We start from the raw sequence: 15,066 nt of genomic DNA, 5'->3' as shown, positions 1-15,066 counted from the left end.
TCTGACATAACTCCAGCTCGGCAGTTTCCGCACACAGCTGCTTCTCATAAGCTGTGTTGGCCTCCACGGCCTGCTCCAAATTATGACCCGCCTCTTGCAGATCATGCTCAAGGCGGGAGATCTCCTTCGCACGGTCCTTCCGAGCCTTTGCACCCCGCCAGGCCAGCACCAGCCCCCGACAGATCATCTCGATACCGCCATCGAGAAGGTCGCCCTTGGGGATCGACTTGATTTCCTCCTCGAGGCCGGAAGGCAACCTGAAACTGACGGCCCGGCTGAAAGACCGGTCGCCCCCAAGCAAGGCCAAAGCCGAACCACCGGAGGATGATATCGGCACTGCCACCGCCGTCGGAATGGGGCGGTTGAACTCATCGGTGGCGGGGGAGGCAGCCCTAGCGGATCGGCTTGGGGGAGGTGTCGGCATCTGCCCCGCCTCTCGAACCGTGCGGGCGACGTTGCTGTCCTCACGACCACGCTTCTTTGAGGGGCCCGCCCGGGCACTCTCCTCGACCCGGGGCCTGGCACTCGTGGCCCCCCTCTTCTCATTTAACTTGTTTTTAAATGAGTGCAACATCCCGACGGCCTGGGGGATTTCTCGCTTAGCGATTTCTGCAAACAAATGGGAACGGTCAGACAATGCAAAAAATAATGGAAGGGGGGGGGGGGGGGGCAAATGTAAAACAGCATACCCTCGAAAGCTTCCGCGCGGTCGGTCGCATGACATGAGCGGCCGAGCAGGGAGTTTCTTAGGAAGGTTGTCGAACAAAGAAAAGATCACCTGCTCATCCTCGCTCGGATAAGCCGGTCTCGGCCAATCCGTTATCTTTGTTGGACTTCGTGACCAAAACAACGGAAAGCGGGGCTGACCAACCTCGTCAAAAAAGTAACGTGTTCCAGTCGACTCCACGTACACTTTAAAGAACTTCTCTTTGAAGTTCTTGTAAGAGGCTGTGAAGGGTTTAAATAACACGCTACCCGCCCGACTGACCAAAGACTGCCAGCTAGTGAGCTTCGCCGGGTAAGACGAATAAAAATGGAGGAAACAAACGGGAAGAGGACGCAACCCGAACGTACGGCATACAATGCGAAACGCATGCATGGACGCCCAAGAGTTGGGATGAAGCTGGGTCGGAGCCACATTGAGCTCCTTAAGGTCCCCGACCATAAAGGCATCAAAGGGAAGGGACACGTGAAGGTCCGCAAAAAGACAGCTATACATGAAGAAAAAGGGAGGCTCGTCGGACGACCGCTCCCTATAAACACGGTCCTCCAAAGAACAAGGACCGAACGCCAACAGAGATTCCTCGGCCGAAGCCTTCAAAACAGGAATCTCGTTCAAAAACTCGGCAACGGAGGCGTCGGTATAAAAGAAGGACGACACCTCACACACTCGGGGGTCAACCCAAGCTGGCCCCGCATGGGGCCGTGGCAGCTCCAAAGGGGCCGAGTGGTCCGACGCATTGCCAGTGTCTTCCCTCACCAACCCCGGAGAAGGGACACTCCCCACATCTCCGACCGGGGCGGCTTGGCCAGAAGAAGAGGAAGAAGAAGAAGAAGAAGATGAAGAAGAAGAAGAAGAAGACGATGACGAGCAAGCGGGGGGAGATTTAGAGGGAGAGTTCAGACACGAAGGAGCAGACATGACTAACCTTTAGACGAACGAAGAAGGCAACCGAGATCGGTCAGATTGATTCGAAGTGTCAGAGCTCAAACAAAGATAACGCGAGAGACGCAACTGTTCCCAGCCCTTATTTATAGCCCGGAGGGATCTCGGAATCCCAAACGTCACGAAACTACAACCGTTGGATTCGCTTGATCCAACAGTCCACGACACTTGGCGCCCAAAAACCCCCTCATAAATGCGCGTCACGTCAATCGCTCAGGCGCCCCCAAAACATCACTTCACTCATCATTACGCAAGCTGCCCGAGGCCCATTCTTCAAACTCTTCGGCTATACCACCTCTCGAGTCTGGGAAGCAACTGTACTGGGATGACCGACCGATCTATTGACCCGGTCAACCTACGCAACAAGACCCCACCTTAAGGTACGAGGTCGACCACGTGAAATATGTGGCCGACTGACATAAAGCTCAAGTCAAAGGTTGACCCGATTAGCAAAGGCTAACCCATGGTTAGGAAACGACCTAATCCAACCCTAATCGCTAAACAACCCCCTAATCCGGCCCAACAGCAAGGGCACATCAAGGTAATATAAATATCACGCATTCCAAGGAAAAAGGTACGTCATTATCAACAGTATTCTGACAAGCCGAATACGATACCCCACTGACTTGAGCGTTGGAGTGTCATCTGCAGGTACCCCACCAGCCTGAGGAGCCGTTCGGCAAGGAAGTTGGAAGGAGGAGCGTTGGACGCGACTAAACCGACCGAGTAGCATCTGAAGACAATAGTTCTTCCAGTCCCCAAAAGTAGTTTGAGAACAAATATAAAAGAGATTTTTTTGCCATAGGCTTGAATTGGCATTCGTATTGTTACCTTTCCAAAGAGTTGTTATGTATGATATCTGAAAATTTTGTAATAGATGTGTATTAGTCTTATTACCATCCTACATCAAAATTTTGGATATTATTTTGAAACCTTTATTTGTGCTTTTTAAGTTATTATGTCTGCATAGTGTAGATAATCCAGGGGAAAGTTAAAATTTTTCCAATTAATTAACTGCCTTTTTTGAATTTTTACGCACCCATCAAGGTAGCAAGAATGACAAAAGAAAAACGAAAGCAATCAAACATGTGTCTCAAGCATTTTTTTTCTCACTCTTAAATTTTGAATCCAATAGTTGGAACCATCATCAAGATTTTCTTATTTAGGAGGGCGAACTATTTTAACTCTTAACTGATTTTGTGTATCATGAAAAATAAATACTATTTTTTTTTTAATTTATGCATTTCTTACCTAATTCACTTCTTTATATGCATTTTCTGACAAGGTTAAGTTGCTTGTGAGTGAGATTAAAGTCAACTTTGGATTAGTGATTTATTTTTAGTTCTATGGGGTTAGAAAATGACAACCTCATAATGAAATTTTGAAACCATCAGAACTTCACATCTAATCATTATTTATTTGGTAAATCTCAATGCCACAATGTCAAAATCTATAAAATTATAGAAAAGAGGTGTGAAGGGGTGTTAAAAGTATAATCCAGGGGAAAGTTGAAAAATTTCCAATTAATTAACTGTCTTTATTGAACAAGCATACCTAGGTGTTGGCAAACATTTTTTTTGTGCTGGTGTAACTTGTGAGCACTTCAATGTTTGTATTACATATGACATCAATGTGTGAAGTAATTGCACGCCTTATGTAATTCTTAACATTCATAATAAGTTGTATTACTTCAACAGTATAAAGCATATTTTGATCCTCAAGACTTTAGAGGAGTAAAATGTGCCAGTTAAAACTTAAACAGTGCAATGGGATTAACTTTGCAAATTTTCCGAAACCCAAAAAAAAGTTCAAAGCTAGTTTTTGCAAGCCTTATGTCATGACAAGAGGTATGAAAGTTGTTGTATACTGATTTATTTAACAACCGTTGTCAGGTTCTCTTTTAGCATTTTCCTTCTTTCTATCTTTTTTATTATTCTGTTTCAAACAGTTAGCAGTTAAGTAGTTTAGTTGGTTGGTCATGTTAGTTAGGCTTAAATAGTACTTATATTTTAATCTTGATAATAAAGAGTTTATACTGATGTAAAAAAACAGATTCAGAAGTTTAATACAAGTGGTTGCTATGAGGAGTTTGATAGTTTATTGCTCTAATCAAATCACGTTTCTTAAGTTCTGTTTGTTCATTTTCTTTTGCTCATTCTTGTTCAATAGGAAACTCATTTGTTAATATCTTAACTCCATAAAGCCCAAAAGTGACTAGTAACTCCACCTGTAGTTAGTGATATCCCTAGAATGGACAACCCAACTATATTATAAGAAAACAAATCCCTCTTTTAGAAAATAGAAGAGCAAAATAAAGTCCTAAGTTTGCATAACCCAGGTGACAAATAGTTCAAACTCACATCATATGGGTTAGGTATTAATTGTGGGAAGTCTTGTATCGTCTAGCTGAATTCTTGTATCGACTAGTAACTCCACATCTATTTGTTGGACAACTTTGCTCATATCAATTGATCTTATGTTAAAATCTGACATGATATTAGAACGTATATAACTCATTTTGATTTTTAGTTAATTACGAAGCAATGACATTAAAGAAAATGTTACCAAATATACCACCTATACAACTCAAATGACATGAACAAATATAGTAGTGTTCTCAAAGTTTCAATTCCTGCAGAACAAGAAATACGGTGCCAAAAAATGAATTCCAGCTCTACATGGTATAATCATGGTAGATATAGTCAACTTAATGGGGATAAAACCATTCCAAATAATCCTCACAGCTTCAGTTTAACCTAACCTATTATTTCAGTTTTATAATGTGTTTTAATTCTAGATTCACTTTAGAATTTTCTATAAATATTTGGCTTATAAAAAGTTGTTGAATATTTTATTAGTAGGTGTGGATGGTTTAAGTAGGGACAAGTACAACACGAGTAAATACATGAAAGAGGAGATGGTGAATACTTTCCAGGCTGACTTGTGATCCTTCATTATTAGTTAGTGTTCGTCATAGTTTTTTTTTTGTTTTGTTACATCATCATGTTAATTTGTGGATTAGCCAATTAGGATATTAGCCAATTAGGTACCCACTTTATGATGTATGGTCAGAAGTCTTAAAAGTCAATCCAACTCTGTTAAGTGTGGTGTATACATTCAAATATCTGTAAACTTTGTGCTGAACTTTTTGAAGGCATTTCAATGTTATATGGCCCACAGTCCACCCACCAAAAATTTACAATTTCCAGCTTAGTAGTTAGTTGATGTGGTATTGTTTGTGGGTTTTTACCGTCCATGAAGTTCAAGTATTTGAATTTTGATCAACAACATTGAATATATGAGTAATTACACCAGAAAGTTACATAATTACACTAAAAATTTACATACGAAAATATTTACATACAAATATTTTTTGTATGTAATTATCCCACAAAGTTATATATAAATATATCCGTATGTAATTACACAAGAAAGTTACATACGAATAAATATAACAACACTTTCTTTTTCTTTTTAGCCGCGACACACTGAACGTATGTTTTGTATACTTAAACTTATTTAATATATGTCTTTTAGTGTAGAAGTATAATATAATGTTTGAAGGGTGTAATGTAATACTAAAATAGGTCGTTGGAAGTGCTTCATTTGTTAAGTGTGCTGAATTTAGTGACCTCCTCCATTCCTCCATCTCTATGAATGACTACAACCATCTAAGTTTTCATTTCTTCTTCTCTAATTCCATGTCTTTCCTTTTTGCTAGTTCTACTTTATTTTGAGTTCTTAATTTTCCTTTGTGTGAGTCTTTTTTTTTTCTCTTTGAAGAGAACATTCACACTTGGTTAAGTTCGTGTCCAGTGGAAATCCTCACTGGGTCATCACCATAAATGTTAATCCAATTCTTTATCCAAGTGAAACCTCTAAAAATATGCGCAACTCTTAAATCAACTCATATCAGTATACCACCTGACTTGCAAACATGGTTATAGTAAAAAATTCCAACGTCAAATGTAGGATTTGCATGGATTATACCGACCTCAACAAGGCCTGTCCGATGGATGCTTACCCCTGCTAAACATCGATTTCCTAATTGATAGGGCGACCGATCATTACATTTCAGGTTTCTTAGATGTATATTCTGGATATAATCAAATCCAAATGCATCTAAGAGATAAGGAAAAAAACTACCTCCATGACTGATTACGATAACTATTACTATGAAGTTATACCATTCGACCTAAAAAATGTTGGAGCAACTTACCAAAGACTGATGGATCAAATCTTCAAGGGAATGCTCAACCAAAACGCCGAGGTCTATGTCGATGACATTGTCGTACAGTCTCACATATGGCTTCAGCATATTCAAGATCTCAAGGAATTTTTCAAAGCCCTTAGAGGTCATGGTATGTGACTAAATCCCAACAAGTACGCGTTCAGGGTAGAAGGTGGAAAATTCTTAGGCTTCATTTTCACTAATCGAGGCATCAAAGCGAATCCATAGAAATGCAGGGCTATCACTGAAATGCAAAGCCCTAAAAACATAATAGATTCAAAAACTGATCGGTCGATTAATGACCTTATCAAGATTTGTGCCCAAGTTGGCAGAAAAAACAAAGCCTATCGTCCAGCTCTTACGAAAAGTAGCAAAGTTCAATTGGACACCTGAGTGTGAAGACATATTCCTTCACCTCAAAACCTTTTTGGCAGAACCTCTGGTCATACAAAATCAAACACACATCGGCCAGTAATAGTATATTTGTCGGTCTCCAAAGAAGGTTTTAGTGTAGGTTTGGTACAAGAGATAGAGAAAGACGAGTAGTTGGTATACTTCATTATTAGAGTCCTACATGGTGATGGAAGAGGGCCAAGCACAACCTCACAAGAAAGACAAGAGCCAAGACATGAGAATCCAAAGCCAAATCAAGAGCGTCTAGGGATAAGGGAGGAGCGTCTAGGCCAAAGGGGAGGAGCGTCTAGGCCAATAGAAGGAGCGTCTAGGACCAAATTGCTAGGTCCACGGCCAAGCGAATCCATGAAGATTTGTGTATGATACATGAAGGCCCATTAAGGGTAGCTTGGTATTAGTTGTGGTGTAAATAGCACACATTTGTTTCATAAGGATTTAACCTAGATTTGTTAAGATTTGGTACGTTTTCTAGAAGGAATCTTTAGGCTAGGGCCGGCCATGTGCCTTTAGTCTTTGGATGTAATTTGCATTTCATTTTGTTTAGCATTAGGGTTGCATTTTTGGTTCTCCTTAGCCTATAAAAGGAGGATCCTACACCTTGTATTTTCAAGACTATTTTGAGTAATGAAATGTTGCCCAAGTGCCATTCAAATTACTCCCTAGCCAATTCTCTCTAGAATTAGGTTTTTAGTCCTCAAACTACACCCCCAAATGGAGATGGCCGAACCACTCCAACCTTCACTACCTCTCATGCACCTTCAAGGTCACCACACCTCTTAGGAGGACCTTGTTCCACTCTCATCCATTAAGCTTCCGCACCATCATCAACAAAAATCAAAGAAGAGCTCATAGGAATGCCATCATTTGGTATCAGAGCTATGGTTCTTCAAAGATGAGTATCTCTTTGTGTTTTTATTTTTATTTTGAGTTCTTCTTATTTCCTAGTTGTTCATCTTGATTCCAAGTTGTCTTGCTGTTTTTCTGTTTTTAATATGATTTGAATGCTTTTCTATTCAATTCAATCGGTAGTTTTTGTTCAATTTGTGCTTGAACATCTCATTTCAATTTTGTGTAAGATTCTTGATACTTTGTGTTGCTGTTTTTATTTTTAGGTTGCTTGAGTCTTGATTGAGATTTTATTCGGTTCATATTAACATGCTTGAGTCATTTTATTTTCTGAATCTATAAGTTTTGTCAAGTCTTGTGTTTCCATATTTGTCATCAAATCCTAGTAGTACTTTTTTTGGCTTATTTGTTTCTTGTTTTTGGTATAAATGCTTGATCTGAAATCTGCTGTGTTTTTTATCCTTTGGTGTTTTTATTTTTAGTTTGAGTTCATATTTGTGTGTTAGATCCACACAAATTCCTTACACTAATTCCCATTGTGTTTCTTTTGGTATATCATTCTATTTTTATTTCCAGATTTACAGAATCCTTTGTTTTCCACCATTCTGTTTTGGCTGATTTTGCTTATGAAAATTAATTTACACATAAGAAAATTCTGAGCCTCTGGATTTTGCAAGATTGAGGTGTTAGAGAAAGGACAAAAAAAGAATCAGTTCAAAAAAACAAATAGAAAAAATGATAAATATTACAAAAATAGTGTGCAATCTTGACGCTACAACTGGCGAATCTGAGCACTGATTTTAGAAAATTTATTAAAAAAAATGGTGCATGCGTTTGGAGTGAAACCAACGCCAAAAATTTTTTGCGATCTTGATCTGTTTGAATATCAATTTTCAGAAGCAAATATTAAAAGGCCAGCTCAGCATAAATCTGTGAAAATCACGCTTTCTGGACCACAACAATTTGTTTCAGTGGTGCTGTTTTTTGATTTTGAAATCAAATCTAGTGCTATTCCATAGGTTCCATTTTGTGTGCCATCCTTTCTTTGAGTACCTTTTTATTTGCTTGTCTAATATTTCATTGAAACTCTTTCTAGTTGTCACATTTAATTCCATTTGTGTGGTACTGTTTTTCAAATTAATTTGTTTCTTGCTTTATTTCTTTGACCTCTAAGCTTGGTGGTGGATTAATTATCAATTGGTACTTATTTGAGTGGAAATTGACTTGAGAGGAGTCTAGTTTGCTTAATAGGTGCTGGACTGAAGAATTAATTACCTAATTCCAAGAGGAACAAAGGCAAGGGGCAGAAACAAACACTTTCTAAATACACCACATACATTGGAAGGCCCAACAAAGAGGAGACAACAAAGGAAATGCAAATAGAAAATCAACAAAGGGAGTTCCATCTAATTTCTTTGCAACTTAACTCTTGTTAATTACTTGTTTAATTACGCAATTATACGGTGAGTGTGTCTTCAAGGGCTCCAAGTGTCCAAGAAGCCTCACCTAGGGCCGACTAGCTTAAAACTATCTAGCTTAGTTTTTGTTAATTGCTTTAATTGCATCTTTTTGCCTTTAACTAGCTACGCTTATCAAACTGTTTTGTCTTGTTTAAGCTTTGTTAATTTTGCTTGGTTGATTAGATAGTTTGCATTGTTTCTTGGATTAAAAATTTGATTTCTTCAACTTAATTGTGTTTTAAGTGGTTTACCAAGAGAAAGATTTGTGTGAAGACATTGAGGGATAGTTTTTGGCTAAGGCAAGACTTGGTATTTAAGTAGTCCATTGTGACTCACCTCTCTTACCTGGAAAACTACCTTCTTTAAATTCCCTCATTTTTCTCAAGGTAAAACATTTCTAGACAGAAAGCTCTAGTCATGTCTTCTCATTCTTCAAAGTCTATGGAAAGTGATGTGAAATCCATCAAATCCCTTTTAAAACAACTTGCCAAGGATGTTCAATTAATTTCCTATAGACAATTGGAGAACGAGTCTAAAATCAATGAACTAACTAGAGCAAAGGAAGACAAATCACAAAATTAAAAAAAAATCTGACACTCATACATCTCATTCCAAAGAAGATGAGTCTCTAGGGGAGGGAAGCCTTAGAATCAATGACTATTACCAACCACCCCTAGAAGAAATAGGCAAAGGGAGCAAGAGGGCCCAAGGGAGGTTAGGGTATACCTACCTCATTTCCATGGTAATGAGAACATAGAAATTTACCTAGATTGGGAAATGCAAGTAGAGCAACTCTTTGCTTGCCATAGGGTGAGTGAAGAACGCAAGGTACCCTTAGCCACCCTTAGCTTCCAAGGGAATGCCATGTATTGGTGGACCTCTCTCGAAAGAGAAAGACGTCTTCATAGGGAACCTCCCATTGAGTATTGGAATGACCTTAGGGGAGCCCTAAGACGTCGACATATACCCTCATACTACCATAGGGAGTTAATGGGCAAGCTCCAAAGACTCCAACAAAAAAATATGAGTGTAGAGGAGTATAGGCAGAAAATGGAGCTTTACATGATGAGAGCATCCATTAGAGAAGAGGAGGACACCACCATAGCAAGATTCCTTAGTGGCCTCTCTCTTGAGATAAGAGATAGGGTAGAACTTCTTCCCTACCAAGACTTGAATGACTTGGTTCAACTTTGCATTAAAGTTGAACAACAAAATTTGCACAAAACTTCAAGTCAAAGGGTGGGTTCATACTCTAACTTTTATCCCAAGAAAGACTTTAAAAGGGAGGGTAGCACATCGAGAGAAGAACCCAAAGAAACTACCAAACCTTTAGTAAAGGATACCTCCACCCCACCCATACGTGCTAGGGACACCAAGTGTTTTAAGTGCTTTGGAAGAGGACATGTGCAAGCACAATGTCCAAACCAAAGAGCTTTGTTCTTAAAAGGAAAAGATGAGTACACTAGTGGTGAGGATGAACCTAGTACAAAGGAAAAGGAAGAAGGTGAGAGAATAAATCCTTTGGAGGGGGACTTATTGATGATTCAAAGAATCCTTCACAATCAACCTAGTGCATCCACCAAGACACAACGAGAGAACATCTTTCATACTAGATGCAATGTTTTAGAAAATATATGCTCTCTCATTGCAGATGGTGGATCATGCTGCAATTGCTGTAGCACTAGATTGGTTGAGAAACTAAATCTACAAGTAGTTCCTCATCCAAAACCTTACAATTTACAATGGATTAATGAGAATGGGGAACTACGTGTAGACAAACAAGTGGAAATCAAGTTCTCTATAGGTAACTACAAAGCCAAAATTTTATGTGATGTAGTACCTATGGAAGCTTGACACATCTTATTAGGTAGACCATGACAATTTGATAAGAAAACCTTGCATGACGGTCTAACTAACGAGATTTCCTTCATCCACAAGCACAAAAAGTTTGTACTTAGCCCTTTACCACATTCCCAAGTGGTAAAAGACCAAATACAAATGAAACATAAGAGGGATGAAGAGAAAATAGAAAAAGAGAAAACCTTTGGAAAACAAAAGGCGTGGGAGAAAAGTGTTCCTTCCCACAAGGTCATTCAACAAGGCAAGCACATTGAACATACCCTTGAAAACATGTTTCTTGTTGAACAACCTAGCCTTACCTCTTGTAAAGGAACACTTGCAAGCATAAGCAAAAAAGAAGAGTCTTTAAAAGAAGCTTGCATAGATAAAGATGAAGTAGATTATTTCTCATATGTGCTAGGATATCACCAAGTGAATGACAAGTTATCTATAAGCATCTACAAAAACAAATTTTTATGTGAAGTAGTGCCTAAAGAAATTTGTCATGTCTTATTGAGACAACCATTACAAAGTGTGCAAATTCTCATAAACAATGGTTGTAACAACGAGACTATCTTTACACATAAGAGAAAAAGTCTTCATGAAGGAGAACTCATGGGCCAAATTAGAGTTGATAAAACTCTAGAGCTTTTAAAAGGAAAACTTTTGTCACCCATGAGAAAAGAGGTTCAAAGACATTACCTTAGGTACAATTCTTGTTTTAAAACTACACCTAAGGCAATGTCTCAAGAACTCTATACTCCTTCACCTTTTGTAAATGATCCTTGGGAAGACACAAATTTTATATTAGAGCTTCCTATGACAACAAAAGGTTTTGATTCCTTTTTCATGGATGTGGATAAACTCTTCCTAAGAAAAGTGACAAGTCTCCATGATTTATCTTCAAAAATAGTGATGGATAGAGCTCCAAAATTTAAAAACATAGTTTTTCCTACTATGCTTTGCGAAATCATGAGAGACACCCACAATTCTTGGGATAAGAATCATTTTCCTTTTGAGCATGCATACAATGGAGTAGTCCACGTACACCTTAAAAAACTTCTCTTTGAAATTCTTATAAGAGGCCTTGAATAACACGCTACCGGCCCAACTTACTATGGAATGCCAACCGACCACCTCAGCCGGATGGGACGCGTAGAAATGCAAAAAACACGAAGGAAGAGGACGCACCCCAAATGTCTGACACACTATGCGAAAGGCTTGCATAGACGCCCACGAGTTGGGATGCAATTGGGTCGGGGCCATATTAAGTTCCCTAAGGACTTCGGCTGTAAAGGCATCAAAGGGAAGGGACACATGGAGATCCGCAAAAAGACAACTATACATGAAAAAGAAGGGGGGCTCGGTGGATGACCGCTCCCTATACACACTGTCCTCCAGAGAACAAGGGCCAAATGCCAACAAGGACTCCTCGGCCGAAGCCTTTAAAACAGGAACATCGTTCAAAAACTCGGCCACAGAGGTGTCCGTGTAAAAAAAGGACGACACCTCACACACCTTGGGGTCAACCCAGGCAGGCCCCACATGAGGACGCGGTCGTTCCAAAGTGACCGACCTATCCGATGCATTACCAGCATCGTCCCCCCTCACCCTCTCCGACGGGGAAGCGACATTCCCAACTTCCCCGGCCGGAGCAACCCTGTTAGACGACGAGGAAGAAGAAGAAGAGGAGGACAAAGAAGATGACGAACAGGAGGGAGGTTCAGGAGGAGACTTAGAAGAAGAAGTCGGACGCGAATGAGTAGACATGACTAACCTTGAGGCGAACGAAGGAAGTAACCAAGATCGGTCGGATTCGTTCGAGGTGTCGGAGCTCAACCAAAGATAACGCGTAGAACACAACTGTTCCCACTCCCTATTTATAGCCCGGAAGGACCTCGGAAACCCAAACATCACAAAAATCTCAGCCATTGGATGTGCTTGATCCAACGGTCCACATCGTTTGGCGCCCAAAAAACTCCTCATAAATGCGCGTCACATCAGTCGATCAGACGCCCCTTACTATCACTTCACTCATCATTGCATAAACTGCCTGAAGCCCACTCTTCAGACTCTTCGGCTGTACCACCTCTCGAGCCTGGGAGGCAACTGTATTGGGATGGCCGACCGCCGTACCCGGCTCGGCCGACTCAGCAAACCAAACCCTAACCCAAACGACAAGGTCGACCACGTGGTGCATGTGGCCGACCAACATGCGACGCTCAAGTCAAAGGTTGACCAGATTAGCAAGACTAATCCATGGTTAAGAAATGACCTAACTCAACCCTAATCGCAAACCAACCCCCTAATCCGGTCCAACAACAAGGGCCCGTCAAGGTAATATAAATATCACGCATTCCAAGGAGAAAGGTACGTCATTATCTACAGTACTCTGACAGCCGAACACTACTACCCCACTAACTTGAGCGTTGGAGTGCCATCTGCAGGTACCCCACCCGTCTGAGGAGCCACACGGCGAGGAAGACCAGAGAAGGAGTGTTGAAGGCGTGAAGACCGACCGAATAGCGCCCGGAGTCAATCGTTCTCCCAGTCCCCAAACTAGTTCGAGAACAAGTTATATTAAACCAAGCGCCCGACCAACATTCAATTTATTTAAAGCTCGACGTTCAACTTGTCAAGTTATATTAATATTCGATGAACGACGGAATTAGCAATATAATTCAACAATCTGAGTGACATCACATGGATCTTAGTCTCGGTATACATTCTTTAAAACTATACAAGTCTATCAAAAGAAACATTCAGTCAGCTACTACATAAGCAATATCAAAAAGCAATAAGGTCGTTTGTGGGCATCTAAAGAATAACGAATGCCAACAAAATGAGTGTTAAAACCAAAATATATAAGCAAGTAAATTGTTTATGGCCCACACCCCAGGCCTTAAGGGATTTTCAACAAAAAATAAAGCAAAAATAAATAAAAATTACAAAGGGTCAAACAACTCTTCCAATGAGCTTTCGCCCTCTCTTTCTCTTTCTCATGTTGCTTCCTCTTCATCTTCTCCATCCGCCGACACCAGTTGGTCGTTGACGATGTCTTTAGAATCAGCATAGCGGTCGTCGTTAACGGGGATCCCATTGAAGAACTTCGCGAGGTGGATCGCCTGGTTTAAACCCTCCTTGTCAACTCTAAGGAGGAATGACTAGTAGTGAGCCAACTCGTCCGCCAAGGCTGCACGCTTGGTTGATTCCTCCTCTTGCGCCTTGGTCACATCGGCACGACCTTGCTCAATGGTCTTCAGCTCGGCCTCAAGGGTAGTAGTCCAGGCCCGAACATCGTCAAGTTTAGACTTGACTTTGCACGATTGTTCTTCCAATGACCCCATGGCCTCCAGGGTCACCTTCATGGAGTTGGAGGATTCGTCCAGCTCTGCTTTTAACTTAGCCACCACTGCCGTTGAGTTCTTCTCTAGCTCATTTTTTAGCGTCCGGTCGATGACAAGTGCTCTATTCATCATCTTCACCATGGTCCGACACCAAGTCCTCATTCTGAACACCCCGAGCGAGGTGTAAACGCTCGCCCAGTAGTGTCAAGAAGGATGACCTAGCCTCCTTCACGGGTTGCAGAGTAGTGCAATGGGGAGAATGAGCAACTCTCCCCCTTTTCTTCACCTTCGTTGGTCTCTCGTCTCCACTAAGGGGAGGGGGGTACTAAGTCAATTACGCGGGTGGACAACCCCCTCTGCAATGTTCTCACGCGACCCCTTTTTGTCGCTTCATCGCCTAGTGACGGAGTTGTTTTAGTATATTGGTCACATTGGGATCAGTTTGCGCCATAATTCCTGCAAATCAACAGATTAAATAAAAACACTAAGCAACTTAAACACGACATACCAGCAAAATCCACCCAACGGTGGAGTGATTAGTGTACACGACTAAAATCCTCTGAGTAGGGATTCTGTTCGGAAGTTGGTTGAATACATAAAATATTTCCTTGTCCTGAGTGGTCATGGATGACCTCAGCCCCAATTTATAACGGGTGGGCGATCGAGTCCATGGAATGAAAACTTAGGCTTACCCTCAGAATCATAGAAATAGGGTTTACCGTCCGGTTCGATAATTTTTTTGAAGTACCTCTCTTTTACTAACCTTTTGAAAATTGAAAGGGAAGCACAAAGTAAAGCACTCACACAAAGGCTGATAAAAAAAAAAAAAAAAAAAAAGCACTCACACAAAGTATCTCGATACTCAGAAAGCTCTCAGACTCAGAGCAAACAGAAGGAAACGTAAGAAAGTTTGAAATGCAACCCTATTTATAGATTTTTGAAAACGAATGAACAAAACGTTTTCACTTTGGCACCGTTGGATTCATTTCAATTCAAGGGTGCACAACACTCGAACTCAAAGTGACATGGTCGGATACACCGTTAGATCTCGATCAAAAAGTGAAAAATTCGAATGATGCGTTGAGTGACCACATCCTATCTCTATCTCTGACACTACATTTAATGTGCCAACCTCACTTCATACCTCGAAGTACCCAACAGTGACATCCAGACTCTTCTGAAATAAGTTTCATCGAGCCTCAGAACAAGTGTATCGGTTGGGGTTGAATGAGCCACATCACTCGGTTTCATTGATCGATCGAC

At 40.8% G+C, this 15,066-nt stretch overlaps 1 long non-coding RNA gene across 1 annotated transcript; it reads right to left on the bottom strand.

Annotated features, from left to right (window-relative positions):
- Positions 1-13,303: 13,303 nt before the first annotated feature.
- LOC150027988 (uncharacterized) lies at positions 13,304-14,720 on the bottom strand. The gene is made up of 2 exons (XR_016520568.1): positions 14,649-14,720; positions 13,304-14,259 (listed from the first exon to the last, which is right to left on the bottom strand). It is a non-coding gene; the product is annotated as an uncharacterized LOC150027988 (long non-coding RNA).
- Between the last annotated feature and the right edge of the window lie 346 nt (positions 14,721-15,066).

This window comes from Phaseolus vulgaris, chromosome 4, assembly GCF_051622355.1.
Source record: "Phaseolus vulgaris cultivar YP4 chromosome 4, ASM5162235v1, whole genome shotgun sequence".
NCBI lineage: Eukaryota > Viridiplantae > Streptophyta > Magnoliopsida > Fabales > Fabaceae > Phaseolus > Phaseolus vulgaris.
Note: the sequence above shows the minus strand (reverse complement) of the source record. Positions and strands in the feature narration are given on the sequence as shown.